Source organism: Bicyclus anynana, chromosome 14 (assembly GCF_947172395.1).
Source record: "Bicyclus anynana chromosome 14, ilBicAnyn1.1, whole genome shotgun sequence".
Lineage (NCBI taxonomy): Eukaryota > Metazoa > Arthropoda > Insecta > Lepidoptera > Nymphalidae > Bicyclus > Bicyclus anynana.
Window position 1 is genome coordinate 14,278,454 of NC_069096.1, and position 13,963 is coordinate 14,292,416.

The 13,963-nt window shown below is 37.9% G+C and overlaps 1 protein-coding gene across 8 annotated transcripts in view; it reads left to right on the forward strand.

Annotated features, from left to right (window-relative positions):
- Positions 1–13,963, forward strand: part of LOC112049830 (protein yippee-like) — a 160,497-nt gene that overhangs the window by 78,925 nt on the left and 67,609 nt on the right. Inside the window, exon 1 of one of the 8 annotated variants that reach the window (XM_024087872.2) lies at positions 6,628–6,916. The exons of 6 other annotated variants lie outside the window; for them this stretch is intronic. The gene's annotated coding sequence lies outside the window, so the exon portion shown is untranslated. Of the gene's footprint in view, positions 1–6,627; positions 6,917–13,963 lie in introns of those variants that run through there. One more of the 8 variants, XM_052885265.1, reaches the window with a different exon arrangement.

The window sequence follows — 13,963 nt, forward strand, 5'->3', positions numbered from 1 at the left end:
TTGTCGTACCCACTCCTAATACAGTCATTCCCGATTAGTTGGAGGGGAATGGGAATATTGGTCACTATTTTAATACCTACCAAAACATGTACAACATTCTGGGAAATAAAGTACAATTTGAAAGATAGAAGTCCAAATCTGATTTCTTATAAAATAAAGATGAAGTGGAGATTTTAATATTCGAAGATCTCTACGGAATTTATATTGATCGTCTTTATAGTATAAGCGTAACCAATGGCAAACAAATCGTTCAAATTGATTCACCCTATTAAAAACATTTAATCCACTGTTTTGATCAAATTGAGAAATTCCTCAACTTTTAAAATCTAGCCTTAATAAACGTCTTTTATTTCTAATCACTGACAAATCATAAACAATACAATTTATAACCATACCGCTCTAACTAGAGAAAAAATTTGAAAAACTAAAACCCGATTACCCGGGAAAATCGGTCATTCTTTGGTCACAAGTCCTGGACTTTGCTCAGAGTTTTTCTCTCTGCCACGCGATTGACCCAGCACCCGTAATCCCTGGATTGCTAAGATATTCGTGTCTTTTAAAGGTAAAATCGACTCTTTTTATTACCTATGTTCCTCGAACTAAAGTTTAGGAGCTAGAGGAGTAAATACTAACGTACACCAACATCCTACTTCCTACTTCCTATAATTACAAACGCGAAAGTTTGTATGGATGTTTGGATGTTTGTTACTCTTTAACGCCGCTACTACTGAAGCGATTTGGCTAAAATTTAGAATGGAAATGGATGTTACTCTGGATTAGCACATAGGCTACTTTTTATCCCGATAAAATCCATGGTTTCCCGAGATTTGCGAAAATTGATGATTTTAATGATATGAATATTTGTTACTCTTTCACGCCTCGACTTAACCGAATTAGCTGAAATTTGGTATTGAGATATATTATAGCACGGATTAACACATAGGCTACTTTTTATCCCGGAAAAATCCATGGTTCCCGAGGGATTTGTGAAAAACTAAATTCAACGCGGACGAAGTCGCGGGCGTCCGCTAGTATCCTATCATTTTAGCTTAGCCGCAATCGGGCAAAATGTAGATGAAATCAATAATTCAATCAATGTTTTATTTTTCCAATCGTCGATTGGCACTGACCGTGGAGTGTCAATGGCTTAGGACACGTAAAAAGCAATCTATTTCTGACTCACGTCCGGACAAAGAACTTTTTACGTCCACGACTCTACGATATTGAGATTCTTATGACCGTGACCACACGTGAGGTTGTATATGATGAGCTAATACATCACAGGTGAACTTGCCCATGACTACAATCTCACCTGATGTTAAGTGATGGTGCAATCGGGCTAACTTGTTAGGAGGAGGATGAAAATCCACACCCCTTTCGGTTTGTACACGACATCGTACCGGAACGCTAAATCGCTTGGCAGCACGTCTTTGTCGGTAGGGTGGTAACTACCCACGGCCGAAGCCTCCCACCGCCACCAGCAGCTGCCCCAATGCGGCTTGGCAGAATTTACACACGCAGATAATTATGAAAAGTCTCTGGTAAGCAGGTTTCCTCAGGATGTTTTCCCTTCACCATTTGAGACACGTGATATTTAATTTCTTAAAATGCACACAACTGGAAAGTTGAAGGTGCATACCCTGAACTTTTCTTCAAAACGCATATGATTTGAAGAACTTTCAGAATATATTATATCCGCATGAAAATTACACTAGTTTTAGCTTTAAGTGAATAATGCGTATCCATTTCTGCCTTCTTATAACTTCCTAGTTGTTTTTTTTTATTATTATCTACAAGTTTTTAGGGATTACTTCCTAGTTTGCTAATCGATCGTATAACGGTTATCATCCATCCGACCGGATTTCTTTTTTAAGCTTTTCAAGTTCACGGCTAATTGCCGGCGTGCGCCTGTGCGTGCCAACATTCCGAACACGAAAGGGCGACCTTTCACGAGTTTCATTGTGGGATCTGTCACATGAATATTTAACTATTAGAACCGATTATTATTATTGCTGGGAGAATACGTATTCTCGCACACCATATTTGATTATTGGAAACGAATATTCAGTAGTTTTTTTACTGAGAAAAAATGTAATAGGAAACTTCGTCGTTATCAACCCATATACGGCTCACTGCTTAGCTCGTATCTCCTCTCAGAATGAGAGGGATTAGGCCAATAGTCCACCACGCTGGCCCAATGCGGATTGGCAGACTTCACACACGTAGAGAATTAAGATAATTCTCTGGTATGCAGGTTTCCTCACGATGTTTTCCTTCACTGTTTGAGACACGTGATATTTAATTTCTTAAAATGCACACAACTGAAAAGTTGGAGGTACATGCCCCGGACCGGATTCAAACCCAGACCCTCCGAAATCGGAGGCAGAGGTCATATCCACTGGGTTATCAGGGCTCTCATATATCTCTCTATAGGAAACTTAAGCTAACTTATCCTAATAACTATACAAAATCATACGTTATCAACCCATATACGGCTCACTGCTGAGCTCGTATCTCCTCTCAGAATGAGAGGGGTTAGGCCAATAGTCCACCACGCTGGCCCAATGCGGATTGGTAGACTTCACACACGCAGAGAATTAAGATAATTCTCTGGTATGCAGGTTTCCTCACGATGTTTTCCTTCACCGTTTGAGACACGTGATATTTAATTTCTTAAAATGCACACAACTGAAAAAATTGGAGGTACATGCCCCGGACCGGATTCGAACCCACACCCTCCGAAATCGGAGGCAGAGGTCATATCCACTGGGCTATCATATATCTCTCTATAGGAAACTTAAGCTAACTTATCCTAATAACTATACAAAATCATGCCCACGTTAAATGTTGGCAAGAATACTGGTTGTATGTCTGCTCTGGATAGCCATGCTGATCCTTAGCGCAAAAAAATGAGCCAGCCCTTTTGTCATCAGTCCAGGCAACTAGCCTCGGTAAAATAATTCGGACAAATTTCATCAGGAGTAAATCCGTAGAAATCCATGGTTTCCGAGGGATTTGTGAAAAACTAAATTCCACGCAGACAAAGTCGCGGGCGTCCGCTAGCATTAGTATAGATTTATAACGAACTTCTGCAAATTAACGTCTGAATCTAGACGAAGTCTTTATCACGTACTTTCACATATGGATAGGCCAAGATACCGGTACTTAACTATATAGCACAATTACATAGAAGCCGGTACAGCTGCCTGCCGTCCGATAAGGAGTTAGCGATAACAGTTGTTATTGTTTTGATGCGCTTCAGACCGCGGTGTTGTTGTGCTGTGACGTCACTGATAACGCTTATGCGCAGTTAACGCTGTTGGGAAATAGAGTTTTCGTATTCATCCGCTATTTCTTGTTTGTTGTTCCCTTTAAACCATTGGTTCCCATAGTGGTCCAGGTGTAACCTGTGTAACAGGTATGTAGGTGGACCCTAAGGGTCCACGGGAGACTCAACAGCGGTCTACGTTGGCTTGACAAAGAAATAGGGGTTCACGGTACGTAAGCAGACGGTCCATGAAATTTCATATTAGTTTAGTATAGTAAACCTTCAACATCAGCGATTGGGTCCAATTTACTTTGAAGAAAATTAAGGTTTAAATCCTTATGCATGTTTATAAAAATGGGGTTAAAGCTTACGTTCTATCAACTTGTCTTCTATAAAACACCTTACTCCTACATCTAAAGTTAAACATTCATGAAGAGTAGACAAACTATTAATACTAGGTAAAAACATACATACAGCTTAGCATAGGACCTCCTCCTTTTTGGAATTCCGTTAAAAATAATCTACATACTATAGGCCCTTTACAACGGGGTTCAATGACAGAAAGGTGAATGAGGAACTAAATCAAATACTGGCTTTAATCATTTAATCCCTTGTGTACTTAATATTTTATAGTATGTCTTTTCTTTATGACTGTTGTTAGAATATAATCTGCGTCGTTGGTATAATTGTCTCATCATTATCATTATTATCAACCCATATTTGGCTCACTGCTGAGCTCGAGTCTCCTCTCTGAATGAGAGGGGTTGTGCCAATAGTCCACCACGCTGGCCTAATGCGGATTGGCAGACTTCACACACGCAGAGAATTAAGAAAATTCTCTGGTATGCAGGTTTCCTCACGATGTTTTCCTTCACCGATTGAGACACGTGATATTTAATTTCTTAAAATGCACACAACTATAATAATTGCCTACAAAGCAAGAATTAAATTAATTTTCACTAAAAACTAAATAACCAACCTTAGTCATTATTTTAGAGTGCGTATAACACTCTCCGAAATATATTTTGTAAAAAACCGAGACTAATAACCTTCCTGGTTTCTTCGCAGAGCCATCATCATCATCATCATCATATCAGCCGATGGAAGTCCACTGCAGGACATAGGCCTTTTGTAGCGACTTCCAAACATCACGATACTGATGCCACCTGCATCCAGCGAATCCCTGCGACTCGCTTGATGTCGCCAGTCCACCTGGTGAGGGTCGACCAACACTGCGCTTTCTAGTGCGGGGTCGCCATTCCAACACTTTGGGACCCCAACGTCCATCAGCTCTTCGAACTATGTGCCCAGCAAATTGCCTTTTTAGCTTCGCAACTCGTTGAGCTATATCAGTGACTTTGGTACTTCTGCGGATCTCCTTATTTCTGAGCTATCAATACATAATAATTGGCAGGCTGACCGGTATACGCCTCAGAATATCACATATGATGTGCCGTTTTTGTGTTTGGAACGCTCCACATAATATATTCAATAAACTAAATACAAGTGACTAAGTTGAAAAAGGGTTAAACTCGGAAGGGTCTTTATTATAATCGTAACAATAAAGTGTTGAAGGGCTTAAAATATCGTGAGCGCGTGCTGTAATTTGCATGCTAGCACGAAGGACAGAGTTCCTAATACACACATCAATGTTAATGGAATATAATGTTTCATACAATTTCATATTAATAGAAGCGTACAATTATTTGTATTTCTAAATTGATTGAGAATATTTCCAACTAGATTTCGTTTATTTCTTTACTCAAATTGACGAATTTAAAGTAGGTAAAGAAATAAATATAACACGCACAAATAGAGATAAAGACAAATTCTAGGCTCACTATCGAGTTTCTAGAACCTTTACCGGATCAGTCCTCCTAGCTAAGTGGCGCGTCGATTCTCATTCTACGATCGCTAACGTTCCGAAAACTAGAAAAATGTATGGGAATGACAGATTTTGATCACGTGACTTGTCGATAGCAAATGTCATTCCCATACATCTTTCTAGTGTTCGGAGCGATAGCGATCGTAGCAAGAGAATCGACATGCCACTTGGCTAAGAGGGTAGTAGTAACTATGTTTCTATAAACTCGATAGTGAGCCTAGAATTTGTCTTTATCTCTATTTGTCTAACACCTTACTTCTAGGTAAACTTTTAGGTTTTAGCTAAACTCCCCTCATCCCAACTTGTATAATTCAAAAGATATTATAGAATTTTATTGTGGCCATGATTATTATAATGACTTGATGCTGCAAACTCTAATGGCCTTTCTTTGGTTTCTCAAAATAACTTCGTTTGTTATTTTAAATTTTGAAACGCAATATAAATTGTGTTGATGCTCAGAATGTTTTTCAACCTTGATAGGAAGTGCGATATCAAAGCTGATACAGTAGACGGGTGATCTATTTACCGGAATATTTTCGTTGTTATTTGTAGATATGCTTTAGATATTTAGAAATAATAACTACCTATGAATTTGTGCTTTATTTTCCCCACTGCATATTATTAAGTTACTTACGTTAGTCCTTAAAAACATTTATTACATTATATGTATTATTAGGAATTAATTAAATTAAAAAAACGTTGTTAAACTTGTTACCTTTTTAAAGACAATTTCTGTCCACAAGAAATAATAATGATAAATTTGAAAATAATAAATAATCAATATTGTACTTACAATATTGAATAATATTGATAATTACGACATGGGAATTAAATTCCACCCGAAGTCTTGCAGTTCTTTTTTTTGTACATGTGACTAGCTCTTTAATGGAACTTCAGCGTCCGGGGGTTTTAGGAAAAAGCCTGATGGAGCCCGAAAACAGAAGCAGAAGTTAAACTTTAGGAAAGTGCAGAAGAATTGCCTGATGGAGCCCGAAAATAGAAGCAGAAGTAAGACTTTAGTAAAGCGCAGAAGAACTAGAAGTTATGAGTGGAACGATTCATTAAAACCTCGTTTGAGACTCGGATCTTGGCTTAGAGGGCCGTTCGGGAAGAAATTTTGGAATGTATTATGGACGCTCCTGTGACCGTAGATAGAAAGAGACCGTACAGAACAGGACCTGAGTCCGGATGACGTTAGAAACAAGGGACCACGTCTTTGTCGGCGACGATGCTGTGTAGCTTGTGTTTGTGTTTGTGTTGCCTGGGAAGCATTGTCAGTCGTCTTGCAGTTCGATAGTAAAATTGCGAAGGAGGTACGAGGCTACGAATATCTATTGTTTGCAGATTTAATTGTTAGTCTACAATACAAATGTTGTGAACTATACTCGCATGTTTACGTGTTCATTCACACGTGTGTCGTGGTGTGGGTGCGCCTGCGCAGACGAATGCGAGCGAGCCCTCTTTGTTTGTTGACAAGCGGAGCTGTGCGCGGTGTTGTTGTCTGTATTTCTGTTTTGTTCGCGAGAGTTCGCGCGTGCACTCCGTCCGTGCCGGTCGTGTGGACACGTTCGCGTCTAAAGGAACTTTCGTTTTTTATTTTTCGTCTTTTTACACTACTCGTTTTGTTTATATTCTGTGCAGGTTTATGTCTAAACCTTTGTGTTATACTTATTTACGTGTGAGTGTTGTTGAGTGCGTACGTTCTGCGTGTATTTGTGATTATTTCACAAACAGCTAAAATTACTCTCTCTCGGTGCCAAAAGGTAAGTTAAAGTACAATATCTACCTGTACGTGTTTCTTTACGTTTGCGTTCACTTTTCCATTCGTTATTGCTATTACGTTGTTGGTTTTGATAGAATTTCTATCTATGTTTTGAGTTTTAGGAAGTGCAATTGGTACTTGGGAATTTATCAGGGTTTATAATGTATGCACTTGATGTTGTATTATGTTGATACACACAGTTTACTTTATCAGTTTTGTTGGGTATATCCGAATAGGTGTTGGTATCATATTTTTGATAAGTTACTTTTATGTTGTGGCACACGTTTCTTTCCACGTTTTTTTTTTACTTTTTTATTTATTATATAAAATAATCAAGTATATTATAAATAATTTTAATACTTATTTGGATGTGAAAGACGTTCTGATCAATATTAGTAATTTCTAACAGACATTTCTCTACTAATTCTCAATAAATGTTATTATATTATTTCTTCTTATTCTTAGAGTATATTCATACACCTAATTCATGTTACCTATCTATAAGTACTAGTTATAGTATTGGATAGAAGCAGGCGTTACTTTGCGGAAGTTCTTCATGAATAGATTATTTACTAATTATATGATTAAACGAGAATTCTTTATGATGTCTCTAGTATTTTTGGACCGTATCTAAGTAGGTCTACTAGAAAGTTAGAACCTAAACCTGTATCTGTTAGATAAGGTCCATTAGGTCGGCTTAACTAAATTCGTTACGTTCGTAGATAACCTTTATCTACTATCAGATATCGATGCATTTATGCATTTTAATTAAATTGACCTAGTTTGTAACAGACAAAGACTTTTACAGTTCTTTGTTAATTTCTATACTATTGTATAATCGTTTTTGAATACTATTATATCAGGTAAGTAATTGTGAAATTATTTTGAAATACCGACCGAGTTTTATAATTTAATTCATGAATATCGATTGCCCATAACAACGTCCGCACAAAATTTTAAATTTTCCGCATAGAAATTTTCAGGAAGAGTAACGAAAAATCCGTTAGATGGCAGTAAAAAACTTTACATATTTCTTTATAGAGGTAGGTATATACTAGTTAAATATTTTCTTATTTCTTCACCATGGCCTTCATTCTCAACAGGGCTGGATAAAATCAGAATAAAAATTTGATTATAGTGGAAAAGCATAGGCTACCTATTTTTGATCTCAATATTGCTGAAAATCTCATTTACTTTATTGATACTTAAGGGAGATATTCCTCCCTTGCTTCTTCCGTTGTCATCAAACCCTTGACACAAATTATAAGTAAGGATCATTATCATCATCATCATATCAGCTGATGGACGTCCACTGCAGGACGTGAACCTTTTGTTGGGACTTCAAACATCACGATCCTGAGCCGCCTGCATCCAGCGAATCTCTGCGACTCGCTTGATGCCATCAGTCCACTTCGTAGGGGGTCAACCAACGCTGCGCTTTCTAGTGCGGGGTCGCCATTCCAGCACTTTGGAACTATCGGCTCTTCGATCGTTGAAAGTTGGTTCTTCTGCGCATTTCTGGTTCCTCATTTCTGATTCGATAGAGATACTCCTAGCACAGCTCGCTCCATCGTCCGCTGTGTGACTCTGAGCCTTCTTATGAGGCACATAGTTAGCGACCAAGTCTCGGAACCATAGGTGACCATAGTAAGGATATTAAAGATAATAATACCAACCGTACTGTGGGATTTCACTTAGCACTAATGAGATTCACACTGTACTTGTTGGAGATTAAAGCTGTTTTCTTCGCCTCAATTTAGATACAGTTAGTTTGGCCCGCTGCGGTCGCCTTACAAGGCGCCGTACGGTACCTCGTAATACGTCTGCTTTTGTTAAGGCTCACTACAAACGAGGCAAGTTGGGGCAGACTGTGTAAATGTCTTAAAATTGTTTTGCACATTTTTTTTTTCAGTAGATGTTTTCTTAAATGTTTGTTGTATTATTCGTTTGCTGTACAATTAGTTTTCCCTCAGTCGTTATCGTGTTTGCGATATCCACAATAATTAATTAATTAATTTTCGTCATATTTCAGCCGTCTTGCACAAAATTTTAATGATTTGTTAGATACAAACCTAAACCTTCTAATAAATCACTCTATTGGTAAAAATCGAATGAAAATCCTGTAAGTAGATTTTAAATAACTTTGTATACCAATATCTATTTTATCTGATTTACTTACGTCTAAAATATCTATTTCAAAGAAGGTTATTGCTCTTCGCATTAAATTTAAACGGTGAATGTTCCTTCCATTTGTCAGTAAAAGTAACTAATACGTTTTAAGATATTAGAAATAATACATCAAAGAAACTCGTTCAGACACCGAGCATAATTATTATTCTCTGTCAGAGAAAAAAGGTAGAGTTTTGTTAAACTACACAATGGATAGAATCTCTACTAAAAGAATAAAAGGATTAACAAACAATTGAACTTTGCAAATTGTTCTTTTTATTTTCTTAATTCCTTTATTATTTGCATTTAAGCCTCAATACACAGCCACAGTAGAGACTCAGCACCGCGAGGTTATAATTTCGAACTACTTTTTTTTTTCTTTTTTGTGCAATATAGGCTTGCGCTTGACTAAAATTAATCCTGCTGCTAAGCATTATTGTGGTCTAAGTTGGAGCGCGCTTCCCTAGAAGATGTCTAGGTGCTTTGTAGGTGTTTAAAGTTTTCTACTGTCCGAGTGTTCGAGCTGAATAAGGGATAATATTTTTCAAATACTTATATGTTGCGGAATTTAGGGTTAAAAATACACCGAACCGTGACTAAAAAAACGTTTTATACCTACTCATAATATTTGTCTCATTCAACATAAGCGTGAAACAGCAATTTATACAATAATTAATCAATTAAGTTTAATTAGTTTAGACCCCCCACTAGGCGAGCGGAGCGCCTTGCAGTGAGCTGAATACTGGCAGCTCGAGACCGTTGTGCTTAGAGGTTCATGTAAGAGGCCTATGTCTAGCATCGGACGTCCATCAGACAATGACGAATGAAAAACATTTATAATATACAATAACGTACACATAATATTAGTATAAATTCGTTCATAAAACGCGTTACCAGTAACCCTAAACAGCTTAAAAGGATTTGACTGAAAATGTTTACGAACGCACAGCGCTTTGTGTCGTGTGTAAACCGCTTAACAACAAAGGGAATTATATCGATCGGCTGTGTACAATGGCCGATGATAATAACTATTCGGTATTCACTGTGCGGCTTAAATGTTTAACACGAAACCAAACAAATCACCTTTCCTTAACTATTTAATACTATATAGCAGGTACACCCGCGTAGGTAGTTCTCTTTCCCGTAGGAATACGGATAAAGTACACTCACAAATAACATGACTTTCTATCGGTAAAAGAATTATCAAAAACAGTACAGTAGATCCAGGTATAACCCCTTACAACATCACAAACTTTAGTTTATAATATTAGTATAGACTAGCGGACCCTGCGATTTCACACGCGTAGTTCCCGTTTCCGTAAGAATACTACTATAAAATATAGCGTACTCTACTCGGTGATAATGTAGGTTTCCATTCATCAAATCTTTTTTAAAATCGGTTTAGTCTTTCGGCCGTAAAAACGTAACAAACAAACGAGTTACATTCGCAATTATAGTATTTACGAGTAGTTAGTGCCCTGTGAGGTTGGTGTAAGGTGATAGCTTTCCGTTTGTTCGATTGTTTTCTTGATCTAAACAAGCGAAAGCTTGTTATGGTGAAGTTAGTCGAATTTATCTCGCAGATAAAAAAAGTCCAGGTTCAAGGCCAAGTCCTTTCTTTGACTATCACCAGACTTACCATCATTTATTTGTTATTATTATTTTCATCAAATTCTTATTCATGATAGCCAAGTGGATATCGTAGCCTCTGCCTTCGATTCGGAGAGCGTAGGTTCGAATCCGACCTCCAACTTTTAGTTATCCGAATTTTAAGAAATTAAATATCAACTGTCTCAAGCGATAAAGCAAAAACATCGTGAGGAAAACCTGAGATATTAGCTGAGAATTATATAAATTCTCTACGTGGTGGACAATCACCTAACCCTCTCATTCTGAGAGGAGACTCATGCTCAACAGTGAGCCGAATATGGGTTGTTAATGATTAATTCTTGTTAGTACGTATAGTTATTCGGGTGTAGCCAGCTTAATGTTAACGGTGTATGTCGATGTAACATGTCCATGCTCATTACCGGTCGCGGGATGAGTCACCTCTTGACCGATTTTCTGTCCGAGCCGTGGCCTGTGGTTCACACAAACGGTAAACGCAATGCGCCGATTTTGCACACATGGACAATATCAAGTTACCTACCGTTTTGAATAAGTAAATTTATTAAAGTCTTAATTACAATAATACTCGTAGAAGATGAATTTTTACGCTACGTTAAAAGTAAAATTAAAATCATATGTACGTTGAAACTTTTAAACGACTAATGAAAATACTTTTGTATAATTTAAAGAATTACATGAACTATAAAAATCTTTTGTATTCATATTTTTTATTAACTGAATTTTATATCTATGATTTACATAACAGAATACAATATAGAAGCAATAGACGTAACATTAGCTTTAATTGACAATATGAGATGGTTAAATATTTTTTTTTTATTCTTTACATAGCTTGTAAAGAATAAAAAAAACAATACAATCCCAACTGATGGTAAGTGATGATACAATCGAAAATGTAGGCAGGCTAACTTGTTAGGAAGAAAATTCACACCCCTTTCGGTTTCTGCACGACATCGTACTGGAACGCTAAATCGCTTGGCGGTGCGTCTTTGCCGGTAGGGTGACTAGCCACTGCCGAAGCCTTCCACCAGCTAGACCTGGACCAATTAAGAAAACCCCAATTGGCCCAGCCGGGGATTGAACCCTGGACCTCCGTCTTGTAATCCCATCGCGCATACCACTGCGCCACGGAGGTCAAATGCGCGGTACAGTTTATTCTAGACTCTTCTCAGATCCTTGCGCGTGTGAAACCCGAAAGCCTTAAATATCTTAGAATCCTCCTATCTTTCACTATCGATATTTTATCGGCTTAATATTTCTAATTTCTTAAACGTTAGACGGACTCCGTGGCACAGTGGTAAGCGCGGTGGATTTACAAGACGGAGGATCTGGGTTCGATCTCCGGCTGGGCCGGTTGAGGTTTTCTTAATTGTTCCTATTGAGGTTGATTGAAAGGGGTGTCGATTGTCGCCCTACTCCTAACAAGTTAGCCCGCTTCCATCTTAAGTTGCAACATCACTTACCATCGGGTGAGATTGTAGTCAAGGGCTAACTTGTACAAAATTAAGAAAAAACAACGTACATACATATATGTATTACAGTCTATATTGTCGTTATCGTTAGCTATAACGCATGAACGACTGAACCGATTTGGGTGTAAATTAGAGGAGAGGTAGCTTAAAGCCAGGATACGGGCACATGATACTTTTTAGGTGTAATGTAGGGTTAGGGAAGGAGTAAGTGCGCATAATTCAAAGCGAAGCTTAACCGGGTCCGATAGTAAATGACAATGTCTTTCACTAAAGTGGTTTCACTAAAATCACTTCGGGGTCTACACCAGTCCGGAAACTTTCACTGTGGCACAAATTGTAGTCAGATTGACCCGCGGCACAATAACCGGTCGTGGGTGATACAACACCGGCGTGGGTTAGAATATAGGACGTGAGCGAAGGATACAAAGCGCATTTTGCATGGTAGGTGTGTGGAAATCATATTAAAATCGACTCGCTTGCTTTTCGCCGCGTTGGAAGAATAACGGAGCTAACTCAATGATCCAAGTTAGCTTAAGCTCAATGGCGTGCACAAGCTTTTTAAATAGGGTAGGCTTCGTACGTAATAATTATCCATACTATACTAGTAGTGTAAATTTGAAAGTGTGTATGTCTGTCGGTCTGTCTGTTTGTTTTGTCCGTCTTTCACGGCAAAACGGAGCGACTAATTGACGTGATTTTTCAAGTGGAGATAGTTGAAAGGATGGAGAGTGACATAGGCTATTTTTTGTCTCTTTCTAACACCCACTTCCCTAAAATGGGGGTGAAAGTTTGTATGGAGCATTTATAGGGTAGTGGTAGGGTAGGTAGGTAAGAAGCGCACATAAGTCCAAGCAAAGCTTGACCGGGTTCGCTAGTACTAAATAAATGTACACATAATATCACTACTTAGCCCAACGACATATTAATATCATTGAATTTGCCCCAAAGTAAGCGTATCGTAGCGAAAAAAAAAGTATATCTGTGTTATGGGTATGTACCTACTAAGATCGGTTTGATGCGGTACATCCGATAGACGCCGAGACGTGGACGCCTACCATTAACGTGCTGTTTTAGGGGATGTACCTAAGAATTGTCAACTGAATATTACTTAGAAGGTAGAAAAGTCCAACATTCTATAACCCGACCTAGGAATTGAACCCAGTACTTCGTAAATTGAAGCCACATAACTAGCCGCTAGCTTAACGAGACAGTGGTTCTGTCGCACAGTTCACAATAATTGCTGTTCTCATGCAATGGCATAATAGGCGGTGTATTAATAATAATTATTATGTTTTCAAGCGAAAACTCCATTGTGTTAATGTGTATTATAATAAATATAATAATCATAATACGTTCGAATGTAACAGTTACTCGCATAACAAAGTATAAACAATGCATGGGGAAGTCGCGAAAATTCATAAAGCCCCGCATTCGTTAGCGTACAATTGAATATAGCTCTACCAGCTATAGAAAAATTTGTATGTTTAGTACCTTGCTTTTATCACAGTCGATGTCAAATACAATTACCATAAGTAGGGCTACAGACCTTCAGTTTTAACTGTACAGTGAGCTAATCGAAATTTTAATTCATAATAATTAGAAAAACCTGTTGGATTGGTTTAAATTGATGAACACTACACACGTATGATGTAACGGAACACTTCGACTGTACAGTTTAAACTGCAGGTCTGTAGCTCACACTAAGGACCTGAACGTCCATTTTGAACTGTCAACATTAGGTATAATTTTATTTTCTTTTTTCTATTAAGTTGAAAGGC